Source organism: Diorhabda sublineata, chromosome 5, assembly GCF_026230105.1.
Source record: "Diorhabda sublineata isolate icDioSubl1.1 chromosome 5, icDioSubl1.1, whole genome shotgun sequence".
In the NCBI taxonomy this organism is placed as follows: domain Eukaryota; kingdom Metazoa; phylum Arthropoda; class Insecta; order Coleoptera; family Chrysomelidae; genus Diorhabda; species Diorhabda sublineata.
In genome coordinates, this window is record NC_079478.1 from 6,920,708 (window position 1) to 6,939,874 (window position 19,167).

Sequence of the window (19,167 nt, forward strand, 5' to 3'; positions counted from 1 at the left end):
TTTGAGAAAAGGGAAGAAGCATGGTTTGTGATATTCACTTGTGCCAACTCTAGACCAATTCATTTAGAGCTAGTGATTTTGTGGTCAACCTAAACAATGATTACGAGGATTTATTGCAAAAAGTATACATGTACAATAGCAAAGCATTTGTTAATTGAAATAATCGATTAGATAATGTTGAATGGGTATAAATTGTAGAATTTGGAGTTATAGAGAAAATTCGTTGGATGTTCATTCCACCTGCAGCGCTTTGATGAAGTTTTAGATGAAAGCGTTTGATTGGAATTCACAAATATTTTACGAAAGAACCATCAAAGATGTTTAATAACATTCTTGGTGAAGTTGCGAAAAGAAATGATAAGCATTTTATATCTAAACGACCAGACAATCTTGTCTGGAAAGAAATATTGAAACACTTGATGTCTCATATGTGTTTTAAGGTAAGAATGACGTGATAAACTTTGTAACTAATTTTATATTATCGATAAGACTTGGTCGTGAATTAGTTATTATAGAAACAAACCATTGACAAAAAGTCAATAATAAAAAATCATAAAGAGAAGCTCCAATAATTTATTCCAGTTTTAAATTTGAATATATTATCAATTGTCTGTTAGGCCTTTGAAATATAACAAATACAAATTCATCAAATTTCAAAAAAAAAACGATTTATTCGATAGACGTATAACAAAACAAAGAATGTTTAAAAGATTCAGAAAATTATTTCGTTTGCAGATGTGTAAATAATGAAAGTTTGAAAATATTTGTATTATTATGATACGTTGAAGGTACACATGGAACAATTATGTACACTCTATACAAATGTACATACTGTATATATATTTTAATTACATTTAGATCAATAATAAACAAGATTAACGAACACGGACACACTATTGTATTATTTGAGATTAAACCAGCTCCATGTAAATATCATCGACCCCCATTTTGTATTATAAATACGAAGCGTGTATAGAACGACTAATAATCATAAATATATATTATGTTAAAAAGAAGTGTAAACTATTGAATACCATTACATAATATACGATGCGCTCAACTAATAGTAACCAGTTTATTTTAAAAACGGATGACGTTCAGCTGTCATGTTTTTATAAAGATAATATTTACTCTGTGTGTAATTAAGTAGCTGTTTAAAGTGTTTGCGATTTATTAGTTTCGAAGTGATTAACTGAATATATAAGGAAATCTCGATATTCTGATAATCTTGAAGTAGATGCTACATCATTGACACTTTAATTGAGGTCACCTTCTAGTGGTAATTAACAGAATGATTCAAGCAAGGTCAACACAGTTTATCCGAATTATTTCACTTAACTATTCAGATGTATCCCTCCTCATATCAGATATTATTAATGTTTCATTTGTGTATTAGTGATTAGAAGAATATGTTAATTATCTGAGTTTACCTAGCAGCTATATTTTCTTGCGTGGATTTGAATTTAGAATATAGTGTTTAAGTACTTAATCGCTTCAATTACTCTTCAGCCAATTTCTCTGTTTGGTTAAATATCATCGAGTATTTATAATTTCGAATACTTTTTGTTAAAAACTTTGCAAATGTATAGACACGTCCAATGAATTCCAGAACGAATACTCGGAAGGTGGCCTCAAGGGAAGTAGAGGAAGACCAGAAAGCGGAAGATAATAGATAAAATCAAGAGAGTAGGTAGAGGAAGCTGTGTGGCGGAATCATGAGTGAAAACGCTAGAGAAAAAGAAAAATTATATTTTTATTTGATTAATCTGATTCACATACCACGGTTCAGTGATAACAGGAGGTGGAAAATTAGAGAAAGAAATAACAGAAAGAAGAGCAAGGACAGGAAAACTATTTAACTCCATAAAAAAATCTTTTTTAGGGAACTATGGAATACCCAAATTGATATTAACATACCTTTAGAAAAATACATAGAATAAAATCAACTAAGATGATTCGGATATGTGAAAAAAATGAGTGAGGAAAAAATCACAGTAAATACTAGAAGCCAGAACAGAAGAGCGAGAAGCAGAGGAAAACCAAGAAAAACCTTGATGGACGAAATCAGAAAGCGATTGAGTATTCCATGAAAAAAGAAACTCAACTCCACGTTTTATTTCCGTAAGAGTTAATGGGCATAAGTAATGAGAAAATTTGTATTGCTCTGTTCAGTGCTTGTACTAATTTTTTTATTTTAAAAATGAACCATCTACTTTTAACTACTTAACTACAGGTCTTATAGATCTTTCCTTCAATCTTCTTCACTATTCTGCTCCATTTCCTTCGTTTCTTGGTTACTTCTTTCCACTTAAGCCTTAGTTATCCTCTTCAACTCTTTGTGATCCTTTTTGATTGTAAGCGTTCTTCTTTTCTCTCCTTCGCTTTCCTCCAGTACTATTCTTACAATTATCTTCTGGTACGTGCCTTGAGCATCTTGCTATTAGTGCTTTAACTATTTGTGGTATTCCAGGCTTTCCTGTATATTATCATTAGTTTTCTGTTTATAAAGTCATGCAGATTCTGCGTCTATTTGTGTCTACCATAATCTATCCGAAGAGAACAAAGCCAATCAATATATCGCATTCATCGTATTGCTTCAATTGCACCAAATAGATCCTTTTTTGATTGGTTGATCATTGAAGACGAAAAATTACTCCTATGTGACAACCTCGAACGTAATAGGTAGCTGGATAAAAATGGATGGATTGAGGAATGAGGTACTGCCTCCTACACGATACTGGCTTGATATCGCAATCAGATTTCCATTTATAGTTATAAAACTTTGAGAATTTGGATAATGTCTAATATGCTATCCCAAGATGTTTTACTTGAAAGTCTATTGATTTTTATTGGTCTGGCATTGAAAATTTGCTCAATAGATGAAAATATGTTGTTGATACCTAAGGTGATTACATTATTGATCAAACATAAAAGTTAAATTAAGAAAGAGACATTCATTTCCGGTCCGTCATTGTAAAATTGAAATCTCTCCATAAACTATCCCTCAGATTCTTCCATACCATTTTCTTTTATGTATGTGTTTGATGAATCTACGATCAAATAAGGAAAAGACAACAAATAATGTCCGAGTAATTTGTTGTTGAACAAAAATGTATTCAAATGATCTTTCAATTAAATAACAGTTTACTTGATGAAAAATTCATTATCATTAACATCATTTACGTGACTAGATATATAAAAATAGCATCCGTATTCGTACCAGATACTATAAAAGATGTTAATATATTTAAATGCAATGATTATACTATTATAATTGAGTTATACAATTTGATATTGCATTTTCAATTACTATGGCACCTAATACAAGAATAGATATCAAGTTACTAGATTTTTAATTATTTTTTCTAGATGTACACTACTTCTATAATTGACTTTATGATTAGGTAACGGTGTATTGGTAAAAAAAAGTTATAATTGTATGATTGTCTTTTATTAAAATTAGAGTTTTTGAAATATATCTTAATAATGTTAAGAATTGGAAAAAACTAACTACTTACAACGATTTAACTATGGTTGTCCTGTCCCATAATCCAATATTTTGGGTATGTATGCTCTATTCTATGTCTGAAATTATACCTACTTTTACCACTTGTAGCATGTCAACTTTTATCTTCATTTCTAGGAAATACTAAAATATATTCTTTCACAAAGTTGACAATGTATTCACCAAATAGAGAACTTTCACTTCCAGATTATATTACTTAAAATATGAAAAGTATAATATCTTAAAAAAGAGGGATTACCCACCTTGAAATTGATGGAATCATAGTACAGTACGTTTGACATTCGTAAATTGTACCATTTGGCCCCTGAGAACAAAGAAACTTGCGTTCCAACAAACTGATGACCGGTTATAGTACGATCCAATGTTAGTGTTCGAGCCCGAAAGTTCGAGAATTAATTCCTTAAAGGAAATTTCGATACCTGTTTAAGAGCCAAGGACTCTTCGACCAGGAGTGAAACGGTCTTCTTGCATTAACCTCACATTAACCTCATGCAGTCCAACTTGTAATATAACAAATTACAGCAAGCTTGTTAGCCATCCTTTATTCTTAGCAACATTGATGAGAGCAATGGTCATATTGAGTCTGGTTGTTATTTCTTCAATAGTTTGAGTTGACATGTTGCTTTGATTATTGGGTCCGTTTCCCATCTTGTGCTTATAACTTTTTTCAAAATTAAGAAGCCTTAAAAAGTGGGGTTTACATGAAATAAACCGCATTATTCATTATGTTGTTTGTTCATATTTTACTATAAAATAAGGTTATGTTGTGTAATATATGACGTAAGAAGGCAGCCTGAAATATTTGCTTAAGTAGATCATCCTATGCTTGGAGGAGTACTTGATTGAGAGCATGTATTGTTTGGATTGACTTGAGCATTGGATAGTTTGTTGATCGTCTTCCAAATTGCAACTCATTCGATCTGATCAATTATGAATCTGACTTTTTACTGTAACTACCAAATCTCACCTCAAAATCGATCGAAACAAATGCATGACGGTTTAAAGGTCGTATAAAATGATATATTGCAACAAACTTGATTATGGGTATAAGTGAATACTATATAAAATAACAGTGTTTCGTTAAATGTCATCTGATTGGTTGAATCATTGAAAAAATGATGCTGCTGCAAGATAATATATGTGAAACATTGTTTAGAATCGTATACTATTCAAATCTTAATGAAATCTTACAGGGAAATAAAGTACTTCTAACCAAACCGATTTAACATCTGAGCAGCTTCTTTCCCTTTCAATTTCCTTTTACCAAGTTTGTAATTAAATATGTAATCAACTGCTCAGCCACATAATTCTATTTAGGTTATAAGATGAGACCTTTTTTTCTCATTATTATTGAGTTTAGTAAAATGGATCGAAGTTTCATATCAATAATTATAATTCTAGGTGACTAATTATATGTTTTCAACTCACAATCAATTTCTCGCCTATTGCTTGTTTCAATTATCCTAATTATAAATTTTCCCGGAAAAAGTAGAACGCTTGATATACTTGTCACAAATTAATTTTCATTATCGATAATTCAAGTTGATATACAAGATATGTTATAAAAGTATTGAAGCTATCATCAGACAGACATAATTGTTCGTGAACATACGTTTGTTAACAATTTGTTTTTCTAATTTATGGCACGACTTAAAGGTTAGCAAATCTTCTTTTAAAAATCCCTCTTTGCTTCGAATATGGACGATTATTAGTCTTTTCCTTTTACCTAGAGGCACCTCAATACCCGTTGACAGGCCTTCCATGAAAGCTTGGCGAGCACTGGTTATATTTTTGACTTGACACATTTTTGGTACTGTATAACCTTCATTAATCCATGTCTCATCAAGATAAAATATTTTCTTCTGCTCCGTTCTGTACTGTTTTATACTTCTTAAATATTTTCGTCGCCAGCAAAAAATTTCATCGCTTTCCAGTAAAAGTGCTTTACGGTTATGCTTTACCCAGGCAAAATCCATATTTCTCAAAGTGGTCCATAAAAGTTTTTCAGCTATCAACGGAATACTATACCTCTGGCCAAGCTCCATTAAAATCTTATCTAGGGTGGGTATTTCTTTTTTAAAATAAAAAGAGTAAACTTTTCTTCAAATTACAATTTTTTGTCTTCATCAATGACTTTTACTGGTCTGCCTGGACTTTTCTTGGGAAGTTCCACTTGGCCTGCTATCTTACTCCCCCACAATAATTTTATGCAATCGTGTACATTTAAAATAATCAGTTTTTCATTCACTGATAGTGGAGAATTATTGGAACATCTTTTCGTTGGTGTAAATGTTGCCATTTTATTACTAATCTTATAATACTGTGAACACTATTTACGGCTTAACATCAAATACTAATGCGTTAAACTAAACAAATATACGTATAAAGGTCTTAAAATTTTGGGTGAGGCAACATTGCCCTTATAATACTAGGGCACTGATAGAAGGTTAAACGGTGCCTGTTAAACGTAAAACGTAACTGTATAACCTACTACCAAAGTAAATCCTACACAATATTCAAGACCTACACCTATTGCCGACGCCGAAATTGACCCGAACTGTACGGAATTCCCCATTTTATTGCTCTATACATTTCTGAAATATACTATAGTTATTGTAGATTTTTTGGTTCCTTACTAGTAATGAGTCAAGGGCTTACAAGATTTGTTTGATACTGTTGGCTGCTTCATTTGATTTGGTTTTGTATACTTCAGAGTCACACGATCAGTGAATAATAGTATATTGAAGTATAGAAAAGGTTTCTTTGGTGATTTGGAGCACCGAGTCGTACAGCTTTGCCAGCCTCTGGACAATCTCGAAGTAGCTTCCTGCTACTTTTCTCTCAGGCTAATAATCGATAAACTTTGATTCAATGATAAAGGGTTGAAATGTGACGAAATGAATTGTAGGCTAATTTCCAGGAACTAGAATCGCCACTATGAACGGTTAATTCAAACAAATACAAAATACTTTGAGGAGTTCCACTCATAAAAAGTTGAAGAATAAAACCAATGCGTAGATATAAAGAAAAGCTTTTTTGTGACCAACCTCCTGTGTATTCAATTATTAATGAACTTGGCAATATGTCAGTCTTGAATTCGTTGGATAAAGCACATCAAATTACTCCAACACTTGAAATTACCGTCCGTTAATAATTGTGATTATTAACACTCATTAACTGTTCCTAAAAAATGTTATCGTAATTTATTGATGAATATTATTTCAATTGGAGTTGTCTTGTCGGATCATTTGTATATTTATATTTCTTTTGATAAGAAAATAGTTTCAAAAAACAGGTAAAAATTATCACTATTTTAGTCTTTATCAATTTTCTTGATTTTTTCTTATCATTTGGTAATTTCATCATTTCATCTCAATAACAGTTTATTTAGATTTATATGCTTTTTAAAATACGAGATTTGATATTGATTTGTTGTTTTCTGTTTTTCAATTTATTTTTTAAATATTATGTGATAATAACAAAAGTATCTAATCTTATTTTATTCTTAGTTTCCCTATTCAGATGATTGGTGTTGTATTCAATATTGCATGAATTACTCGTCACTAGGAATATTTTGTGCAAAATTGGAACCTAGATATAAAACTTTATTCACTTGCTTTGTAATTTTGGGCTATCAATTTTTGCAATATCTTTTTCTTTTCACTCTTTAAAAATAGTTTACAATAAATGTTTTGTGAAATGTTGTTAGGAATTATTTTACTCATTTCAATATTTATGTCACGTAATTTATTTTCTAATTTTATAATTAGATTAAAATTTCCATGATGTATGATCTGAAAATTGTGCAAATTGTTATTGTCAAATAATATTTTGATAAATACCGAAATAGGTGGAAACGTCAATTCTTATCTTGAATTAATTTTACCTCAAAAGAAACCTAAAATTGATATATTCATCAAGAAAATCATATAAAAAGATGTAACAAATATTTACATGTATGTATGTATTAATTACATGTATTATTACATGTAATTATGTAATATTACATATTACATTAATTACAATTACATAACATAATTACATGTTTGTAATTTCTTAGACCTTTTGATATATTAATGCATCTAAATGTTCTTAATTTTAGGTCTCTTCTGTATTGAAATTAGTTTTTTCAATAATTCTTGGAAGAAAGATGAAATTTGAAGTTTTTACATCAATCTTTCTTCCTAAAATTATTAAAAAAATAGAAATTTTGAAACAGAAGAGACCTAAAAACAAGAACATTTAGATACATTAATATATCTATCATTAATATATATAGATTACAAATATCTAAGCGCATAATAGCTGAGAAATAAAGAACATAAAATTTAAGAGATATGCCAAATTTATGTCAATCATAACTAATTTGAAAAAAATGCTGAAATATGTTTGATTTCGTTGGCAGTCCTATCATCTGGATGGAATTAGTTATTTATAGAAGTAGTTATATATAGCTACTAAAAAAAGTTGACTTGTGTGATAAAAGTACTCATAGAAAAACTTTCTTTATTGAAAATATCAATATAAATGTTTATATGCTTGGCTAGCGGATGGACACGACAAAAGATATACAGAAATTTCACCGGAGCACAGTATGGATCCTAAATATTATGAACAGAAATTGGTAATGATTGTAGATACATAATATGTCAGCCTTATGTCTAACACAGTCACGATTGTGAGTGATATATTGCGGTAAAGAAATAATACATCTATACAGGGTGTCCCACGATGAGTTAAAACTATCTGTAAATGGCAAATTACTTATAGTAGAAACATGAAAATTTCTACGTTTTGGTTTTCGAGTACGATCTTGTTAACTAAAATATTTTTAAATATAGCCGACTTCCGGTAGAACTGTAACTTTGTTATTTTGAATAGAACACCCTGTATATTAATACGTGAATTTTTGGTATACTTTTGTCTAAAAACTTTCTTCGAAAAATGCATACTTTTTGAGTTATCAATTTTTTTGTAAAAAATTTGATTGTTGATTTTAACAAGGTCGGACTATTTGAATCTATTTTAATAATTTTTATTTTCATTATATACATGGTGTGTATAAAAAGTGTTCAAAGTTTAAATATATCAAATTTCCTTATTTTTTAAATAGAACAAGCCGGTTTTTTCTATTGTAATAATTTATTTCGGGAATAAAAAATAAGGCAAATTCATGTGTACTTTTCCATACCTAAACCTTACCGTTATCCAGATATTAAATGTTTTTTGTAAATTTTCAGAGATGCAGGTGTGGTCTAAATTTTATTTATTCATTAGTAAATTGAGAACGAGCCTTTCTAACGAGTTTCGAAAGTATCAACAATTAACTAACTATACAGATAGTTTTAACTTGTCGTGGGACACCCAGTATAATCTCTGATAGAGGTGTATGACCACCTTCAACTGAAAAGAAGCTGAAAAAATTTCTAAATATATAGATCTCACTATGAAAATTACAATGTGGAATGTCAAAGTTAGGTTGGATGAGGAATCCAAAGTTAGAGCACAGCTATCTATGAAACGGCACACATTATAAGGACAGCTCTTAGATGAAGGGGCAAATAGCGAAAAACAACTTCAAATATACATACACAATCTAAAAAATCTTCTTGATTTGCAGTGAAGGAAATGGATCAATTTACTACAATAAAAAAAGGGGGAAATTGGTGAAAATCTTAATGAATACCAGTCTGATTGTCAGTCAATATAGTAACTTGAATTCCATATCAAATATGACTTTCATCCAATAAAAAACGTGAAGTGCCAATATATTCGCTGATCATGTACTTTTGTAAATGATTGAATTTATATAATATTATAATTACACATAATTTCACTATATTACATGCCTTAAATTCACCAATTCATCATCTTCGGAGAATTAAAATGAGACTAGTTTGTTCAGTAACATATTTTGAATGGTTCCACTAAATATGTTAATATTATATGCTAAATGAGTTATTAGAAGATCAATTGTAACGAATGTAACATTTTTTTTCACATAGAAATTTACTCAAGCTCTGTTAACCAATAAAGAATAAAAATCGTATCAAAAAGTCACGCGAAGCAGAGTTAAATGAATGTAGATGATAATCTTACGCATGCATGTTTCCAGTTCATTAGTATAGCCATCGTCGAACGAATGTAATGTAAAGCTGGTTTCGTGACGATAATGGATTAACTATGTGTCAAATACTGAGGCTCTTCCATTGAAGCTACAAATTTTTGACGTATTTTGTATTATTAATCGTGAAGTTAATTCAGATAGCTCGGTATGTTATTTCTAACAAAAATCGTGGGTTAACACAAGTGGAAAGATAAACCTTAATCAACAATTTGATAAAATTAGAGATACTCTAAAAACATTGGGAATAATTACTAATAAATCAAGTCTATTAATTAGTGATGGATTGACGCCTAGGTCCGTGAAGCCCAGGCCTAAGGCGGCATAATTTGAAGGGCGGCAGAATTTGTGAAATATCATAATTTTAGAGACAAGTTATTCCATTTGAAAAATTGGTTTAGATTGGTTTTTATAAGAAAATTTCTATGGAATTTACACTGAAAAAATAGAAAAATCTGTAACTCTTTTCTTGAGTGAATTATGTTTAGTTTAAGTATTTTTTCTTTTTTCCAAAATGGTTTTCTTGGTTTAAGATTTTATCCTCGAATTAAGTTAACAGCTTGCTAGGTGTATCATGATTCAATTCATAAATTTACTTGTTAATCTCAGGGTAAAATGTTAATTTACTAATACATCGATATAATCTTTATCGAGTGATGCTATTTACTTCTTTGTTAGCACCATGTGCAGTTGAATCGGTGTCAGAAGCATTTAACTTCTTTTCTACTTCACAAAAACTATACAATTCCTCCACTATTTCCACACGTCGTGCAGCGTACATATTTAATAGCTAAAAGTTTTTCTAAAACTCGTTGGTTTGCTATTAAGAAGCTTCAAGAACCTCAAGCCAAAACATGAGGAACAGACAATTTTCTGATTACAAAGAAAAAGCAAAAGCACTATCTGGAGTTCACGATTATTATCGTTATGATAATCGTCTCAAAAAAAAAACAGAAAAATTTTGCCAGACGACTTCAGAGTAAATGAAGATCATCTTTCCATTATTAAGTCAGAGATTCCTTAGCAAAATCAGAAAATGGAGTCTTCGAGATTCTTAACCGAATGTGGAAATTGTGGAAATGCTGGAATTTTTTTTCAGTATTCCGTCTAAATATTTATCAGGAGGAAGATCTTTTTCTTATCTAAATATAGTTAAGCTACGATATAATCGGTTTTGCGTGGACCAGAGCTGAGAATATTCAAATTTATTAATATTTATTATTTACCTATCCAACGCTCATAACTTATTTATCTTTCATGTTTATGAGTTATACTTGAAAAGTTGATGAAACCAATTTTATTAGAAAGGGCCTAGGGCGACAGCAAACTTGAATCCGTTACTGCTCTTGATTATTTGTCAGGCAAAAGTTTCTATAACCAAATTACCGTCTTCAGAAATTGAATATAAATTTCATCGTCACTTCGTATGAACATTCTATTATGTTATTAAGAAGTATCTTTTCAAAAATAACATTGTAACATATATTTAAGTCTCAATTTCAATAAAGATGGAGACTCTGACTAAAGAAGCCACCATAATGAATGTACAAAGTATATTGTGGAAATTTGAATATATTCTCCATTACGAATGAGTATTAATCAAACAAAAAATTGCAAAGTTTAGACCGAATTTTGAGAGACTAACAACCCTTACTGATAATCTAAGGGGCTAATTTTGTTACATACAGAAATTTATTGTACTCTTGTACTATTCAAATGAATTAATTCTAATATCTACTGGACAACGACTAAAGTATTATAGTTCTGAAATACTGTAAGATGTAGTGCTGAATATTCACTATTGTTTTTCAAAGAAATGTTATCTTCACTATGAAAGAAAAAACCACATACTATTTTTAGTTCAGCTATTTGGAAATATTATGATTCATTCTCTAGGATTTCGTTGCTTCTTCCGCTTCCTCATTTGACACACAACAACAAAAACTGTCATAAAAATATATTCCAATATCTATGTATATTCCAAAAGAATTATTAGAATGAATGTAGTTCGTTCACACTCAAATTAATTATTTCTGTTACATTTATCACATAAAAACTGGAAAAGCAATCCATTTTATCTCCGAGAAGTTTGTTTCAAAGAAAACACGCCCTTTTTCCTGTTTTTCCTGAAACAAAGGCTTTAAGTACTAGCTAATAAAAAATGGATAAAGTTGGGTAATTCATCATATGACGATGGTAGTAAGTTCTATATTTAGTTAAATGAAATGATGGAAATAATTGTTTTTCATCAAAAAATTCTTTAATATAAGTACAAGACGAATGATCGAAGACTACTATGTATTATATACGAGAGTATTTCAGTTAATTGAATTTTTTAAAGAATGATACAAGTTCCTAATTTCTAGGTCAAAAAGAGGAGAAAAATAACTGAGATAGATGTTAATAAGCACCCATCTCTTATACACAGTTGTCAAACAACTGATTGGAACATGCTCTCTGGTGATGTGGACTTCGAAATTTCTAGATTCATAAAAACACTAACTAGTCTGGCATCCAATTCTTTTCCTCTCAGTCGTATTAAAACTAAGCAAAATAAACCCTGGTCCACTAAAAGTACACGTATGTCTGCAATCAGCATGCGATCTTTATCTCACCAAAGAAAATTCTCTGATATTGCCTTCTTCAAAAATTACATGAAACTATAAAGAAAAATTTATCACAAGACAATAAAAGCTACCAAAGATATTTATTATAATAGGAGACTCCCTAATTCTCGTAATTTTGATAACTTTACACAAATTTCCTCAGCGTTTTAGTTTTGGCTCTTCACGTAATTTTGTAAATAAATTTCCAAGTTTGCAACTTGCTCAACATAAATTTTTTCAATGCTTACTCTGCATTTTAGTACTTGAATCGTACCTGCGTCAAAACTCGACTGAAAATTGTTTCTTGAGTTTGTTGGATTTTTTATATATCGCACATATTTTTTCCGGTAGAACTGTAACTTTGTTATTTTGAATAGAACACCCTGTATATTAATATGTGAATTTTTGGTATACTTTTGTCTAAAAACTTTCTTCAAAAAATGCATACTTTTTGAGTTATCAATTTTTTTGTAAAAAATTTGACTGTTATTTATTTAATTTATAATTTATTTCAGGAGTAAAAAATAAGGCAAATTCATGTGTACTTTTCCATACCTAAACCTTACCGTTATCCAGATATTAAATGTTTTTTGTAAATTTTCAGAGATGCAGGTGTGGTCTAAATTTTATTTATTCGTTAGTAAATTGTTTCTTGAGTTTGTTGGATTTTTTATATATCGCACATATTTTTTTTTGTCAAAATTTATAAACATCGATATCAAGAGTTTTATATCAATTGTATAGAGATGTATCTTTCGATTGTCTTTTTAATGACATTCAAAAATCAAGAGAGCATTTTTTAAATTTACGAGGTGTTAGAATTTAAGCGACGAAATTTCTTTTCAAAATTCATTGACTTATCTACCAAACCATGATATACTTCATAAGATAAAACAAGAAGAACAGAAATTTATTACAATAACTTGAATGTAAACAATCATTTGAAACTAAACAAAAAGGGATATTGAACATCTCATCATTTGAAAAATCGATATCACACAAATCGATACATCTACAACATATATTTTACAACTGGAAAAAATCCCTTTGGAAAATATAATTTGACGGCATCATTTCAAGATTTTAAAAATCCTTAATTGTGATTTAGCACCTGCAGACAACGCAATTCACAAATTTAAGGCTTCACAAACTTAATAATTTAAACATATTTTCATGTTTTAAAGAGTCATCTATTAACACACATTGATATAGATCATTATTCGATGTCCCCATTGGACAAGATCTTATTGATATATTGACAATTTAACTATTAACTGTTATTTCTATGCAATATTGAATTCAGCAGGGCCCTTATATCATTCAACAAATGGTTTCATGGTCCATAATTCACACGGATTGTGTAATCGATTAAGAGAGTTATTGCCATAACTTGTGGAATACTATACTTTATTTCTATCCTTTTTACACAATTTCCACTGAAATTCCGTACTTTTTCATTCTCAAAAATTCATCAGGGACACGTTCAGTCACATAATCATCAATTCGATACTTACCTTACTATACGATACTTATGCTGACCATAATATTATTCAATAATCAGTTAGTTAAGCACAATATAAATGATAACGTTCTGTTTTCGATGAATTGTACTGTATAATGAAAAAAGTGGAAGGTAACTTGAATTTTAACCATCCAAATATCCACGGTGCATTGTAAAAAAGAAATCCAGTCATTCATAATTTCACATCTTTTCGCAAACATTCTAGTTGCGAAATTTAGAGTTAACAGTTATTGATCTTTCAACAACTTTTGGTAGCACTATGCACTCTCAATAAAAGAAAAGACTATAACTATGAGTTGATACTTGACTTTGAGTGACAAGGCTTTGTAGATCAAGGTGAGCAACGCAACTGATTTTGTTTTATGGTCATGAAAGGTAACCAAACTTTCATCTCAATTAAAAATAACAATGAAATCCAAATATCTCTAAAGATGATCTTACATTATCAGTTATAGAGTAAAAGAAACATTTTGGACTCATTTATATTTATAAATCATCTATGAGATTGTTTCGCGCTTCATCTTAACCAAGCTTTAAAAAAATAAGCACCGATTTAAAGAGCCTTTGTCTACATTTCAAAAATTATAATCAGTTTTAGAGATTGAAGGATATCCTCGACATATCCTTGTACTGAACTGACTAATCTCCAGTTTTAAACCGCTCCTATTCACTACATAGATATTCCCTGACCTTGACATGAAAGTTCGTAAGCGCGAGCGTAAAATGTCATAAATTGACCCTTATACGTAAGCTTTGCGCTTTGATTTGTTCAAAGAAATCTTTACTCTAGACAGAATTCCGCTCATAAAGAAAACAAAGATTAGCTGAACACAACTGAGGGAATTATACTGACAAAACAGGAGATTTATCCCAAGAAATTGAAAAGAGATTGGAGAAGACAATATATGCGAGTAATATAGCAAACTAAAAGAGAATACAAATAGCACCAAGGTACGCCCCAACTATAAAATAAACAAAAAATGGTTGAATTTAGTTCTTCCTGCTGAGTAAGCGAGGTCTGATGACCTGGATGGTCTCAGCACGAACTTGAACGCAAGCGCGGACGTTTTTGTTTATAAATCATACTTTGTAATCTGTTTAAATTTATGTTGTACGCGAACGGGCTCGAACGTAAAAGTTCATAAATTGACCTTAATGTGTTGTTTCCAATCCAGAATGGATTCTCACTAGTGATTGCTATTCTCGAAAGTTTTTTTGAAAGGATATTCATCATATTTTTCTTATCTCAACAACTCTTATTACGAAACTTCTGAACAAAGTAGGCGATAGCTTTGAATGCCAGTCACTTATTTAAGGATTAACATCTTGAATCGACTACTCAAACATCAAATATGATGCGTTGTATAACATCTAAATTATGAAACAAATAAATAAAATGTTACATACTAATTAAATAAAATTTCCAGAGTAAATAACGATAATGGAAAACAATAACAATCAAACCTCTCAGATATAATTGAAACGACAATATATTTTCATAACTAATTGGCACCTAGCTAAAATAAATATCAGCATGATTTTATGTTATTTCTAAATCAATCAATTTATTGACCAAGAAAAAAACTATAAAAGTATAAAGAGAAGGTTAATATGAATCTAAATTTTTCCACGATGATATAAATTGGCTCTTAGATTATCGAATAATTTATTTGGACGTTAGGAGACTATTTTTTTTTCGGATTTAATACAAAAAATGAAAATCATCTCTTTCGAGTCGGCGTGTCGAGGTCCCCTTCAAACTACTAAGCTGTTCTGCTTATGCTTTAGGCCTAAACAAAGATATTCCTGAACGTAGTTCCTGAAGGCGTTTGAAAAGCATTTAAGCGGCAATAAAAGTATAAGATATATTGAATTTTTGTGTCTAATTTAAATTTTCTGTATATTCTATATTTGTCTGGATGTTATATTAACAGTATCCATCAGTATAATCAAATGCATCATAAATTCCTATAAAATAATACAAATATATAATATAATATAAATAAACTAGGAGTCTGCTTAGGAAAATGATATTGTTAATGTTCTAAGTTATCACCACATACATCAATGCACTTTTGTGACCGAAGCTTCCACTACTTAAAGGTTTGAAATCAGTCATCTTCTAGAAGGCTTTCAAGATTAATTAATGAATGGCTTCACCAATCGCTTCCTCCGTAATAAAATTTCTATAACTTAAGTCTTGCTTTAGCATTATTTCCAAGTTACACTTCAACTGGGTGCTGTAAAGTGTGTGGTGATGGCAATGGCAAATATTGAATGTCTCAAGAATACATGTGAACATTTCGTGGTGTAGCAGGTAACTTTAAATATACGTTGATTTTTGCCCTCACTGAAAGAAAACTTCCTTGGAGTACCATTGCTTTTTGGCCATTGTTGGTGAATTTACAAAAAAGGTCTTTTTGTGGATAAGAATATGATGAAGTAGTATGTATAATTCATTACCTGTTAATATTTTAGAAACAATGCTATGTCACTATTATTCAATATTTGAGCTCCCGCACGAATTTTACGTTCTCTTCCTTTTGGAAAACGTTAAGAGTAAAAATGATTTCTCTTTCGCATTGAGATGGTCATGTAGCCAGCTCTAGCTGCTCTAGTTTCGTGACATCTGAAAATATACATAGTAGTGCTCATAAATAACACCGAATTTAAATACAGAAGTTTTTTAGATGGAATATAATAATTTCTATGTTCATTCTGTTCACTTGGAAAGATATTAATAACAAATTATCCCACGGAATTCAAGTGAAAACAATGAAATTTTCAGTATTAAACTATATGTATTCACTAGATCAGCATCTATTATAACTAAGTCATATAAACAAAGCTGTGCAAAGGAAATATACTGCTATGCAAATAGAAGGGGATTCTTCCACTTCAGCTGATGTATTTGGAGGCAGATCTAGACTTGTAGACTACAAAAGCACTGTTGACGAAGCTAACTTAGGTTAGGTTGAGTTACCATGCGAAGAATTAGCACTGCAATGAATTATTGTCGGCCATTAATTTGCACACTATGAAATGTCATATGATAATATGTCGGAGATTTTAGAGCAATGAAATAAAACTATCTCTCTTACTTCTAAATCTCTTACAATAGAGCAAAGTGAAAATCCATCAACTCAGCTCACAAAAAAAAATAAACTATCCATTGATTATTGAATAAATTCATTTGATGATGTTGTACTGATTCGTCAGTTTGAAAATTATTGTATTTTACTGGAAATATTTCTAATTAAATGAATTGTGTATGAGAACTAATCAGGGCCGAATTTAGCATTTTGGCGCCCCTAGGTCAGATAATTTTGCCCTCCCCGTAGTCTGGTAAAAGCTACTATTCTGAAAACCTCTATTAAAAAAATATGTCAGGCTTATATTATGTTAATTGCTTGAACACCACTACACAATGCAAAATGTCATCTTAAAACACTTTTAGCAATGTATTAAATTGTAAGCTCATGTTTGTGGGACTGGATTTTGGGTCAGGCTATTAATTTTTATTTCTAGATATTTTTTTTGAATATGATTTTTATCTCGGCCATGCGCCCCCTGTGAGGTTGTGCTTAGGACTAAAGAGCCCATTGGGAAATCCGACTCTGGAACTGATCCGTCTATGAACAAAATCAAAACAATTTTGCATGAATAATATTCCTTGGAATACCCAACAAATTTGTTATGTCACTAATAATTTATGACAACATTATCCATTTGTGGTTTCAATTAACCTGTGGCAACATCACTCTGTTTTGATTTCGTATGAACAGTAAATTATCATTGCAACGTTTTTTTGTTCCATATGGAGTTGTTAATATTCACTTCATGTTTAGATAATTGCCAATATCAAAACCGGATGTGAAGTTTGGTTACAAATAATATAAACACCTCAAAAATTAAAAAAATTATTTTGTACAATGTTTGGGTGGAAATTCCATTAAAAGGAAACAATAGAATCAAATAATAATATTTTGCCTTGAATTTTACATCAGCCAATATTTGAGTAGACAAACTTTGAGCTTTTCAACGATCTTAAGCTTATTGCTTTCGAGTATTTTGACTTTAAATGAGGATTAATGTAAGCATATCAATATTTTTGTTGTGGAATTCAAAAATATTGCCAAGATGAAGAACTAGTTTATTTTAACATCATTGTATGTAAATATATAATTTGAAAAACGAACAAATGCTGCTATCCTTTGAGAAGCTAATTAGATTCCTTGGCTTAATCCTTTCAACGTCATTAGGAGAATGTAAGGCTTATCAAAGAAATTGAACCTCTTATGTGTGAGAGCTGGGAACTCACCGATGACGTGCTTTCGATTCCCCATGCACCAGCAGCGTCGTGGATCATCATATTGACTCAAGTTTAGCCAGTTAGGTCTAGTTTCAGACGAACTTCGTTCCTATGTAAGTGGAGTAGCTAATTGATCGACATCTATGTGTGCCCCTGTGTTTTGACTATATATCTCTACAGATAGATATAATAGCTACACCTATAGCTATAACAAGGATGGGTTCTGGGTCCATTGGTGGTTTTCTTATTTATCAAGTAACCAGGTACCCAAACGAATTGAGACTTGCAGTCATAACTCATCAGTTCTCGCGGCACTCTTGTGCACTTCAGCATAAGGTTAAAGCACACCATTTCAGTCACTATAGCTTTTATGCCAAATCTGCTGTCCAAGCAGATTAGTTTACTCTATTTCAGAACCAATGTTACGGCTTGGAAACTGGTAACATGTTCTCGAAGCAAGAAAAAATTACTTATTTTGCGGTGTCCTCCACAGAAACCCGCTCTGGCTGAGCCATTCATTCTGTACGAGGTAAATCTATGATTTAGTATTGCGAGCTTCGGGTCTTCTATTAACCGTCCTCTTTCAGTGATGTGTTCTTTTGTGCTCTAATTATCAACATTCGTATGCGCCTTTTAGTCAATAGTTTGGCACATGACCAGAATATTTAGCGTATATACTGTCCATACGGATTCGAGTTGCATCGTTAGATCTATAAGTGGAAGATCAAGGGGCTAATTAGGGTGTATAATAAGACCCAGCAAGGCGCAGAATTCTGTGTCTAAATATTCTCAAAATCAACCCTAAAGTTTAAGAAAATCATAATTCTACCACCGAATAGTATGTTGTAAATATAGCCATGATTAGAGAATATTTCTCACTATTCCAAATAAAATGGAAATGTCATAGGCACTCGAAGACAGGAAGAAGTTCAAGGTGAATGATACAACTTATGACCAATTTTTAAAGTTTCAAAAGCCAGAAATTTTCAAAATACGATACTGTTAACATCAAGAAATACATCCGCTGCTTCATTTCTACCTCTATAGAGTAATGCTTGCACAAATTGATTCCTATAT

General features: G+C 30.7%; 1 protein-coding gene across 4 annotated transcripts in view; it reads right to left on the reverse strand.

Annotated features, from left to right (window-relative positions):
* LOC130444052 (5-hydroxytryptamine receptor 1-like) overlaps window positions 1-19,167 on the reverse strand; it is a 308,285-nt gene that overhangs the window by 261,916 nt on the left and 27,202 nt on the right. The window contains exon 1 of one of the 4 annotated variants that reach the window (XM_056779026.1): window positions 16,242-16,305. The exons of the other annotated variants lie outside the window; for them this stretch is intronic. The gene's annotated coding sequence lies outside the window, so the exon portion shown is untranslated. Of the gene's footprint in view, window positions 1-16,241; window positions 16,306-19,167 lie in introns of those variants that run through there. 4 annotated transcript variants of the gene reach the window in all.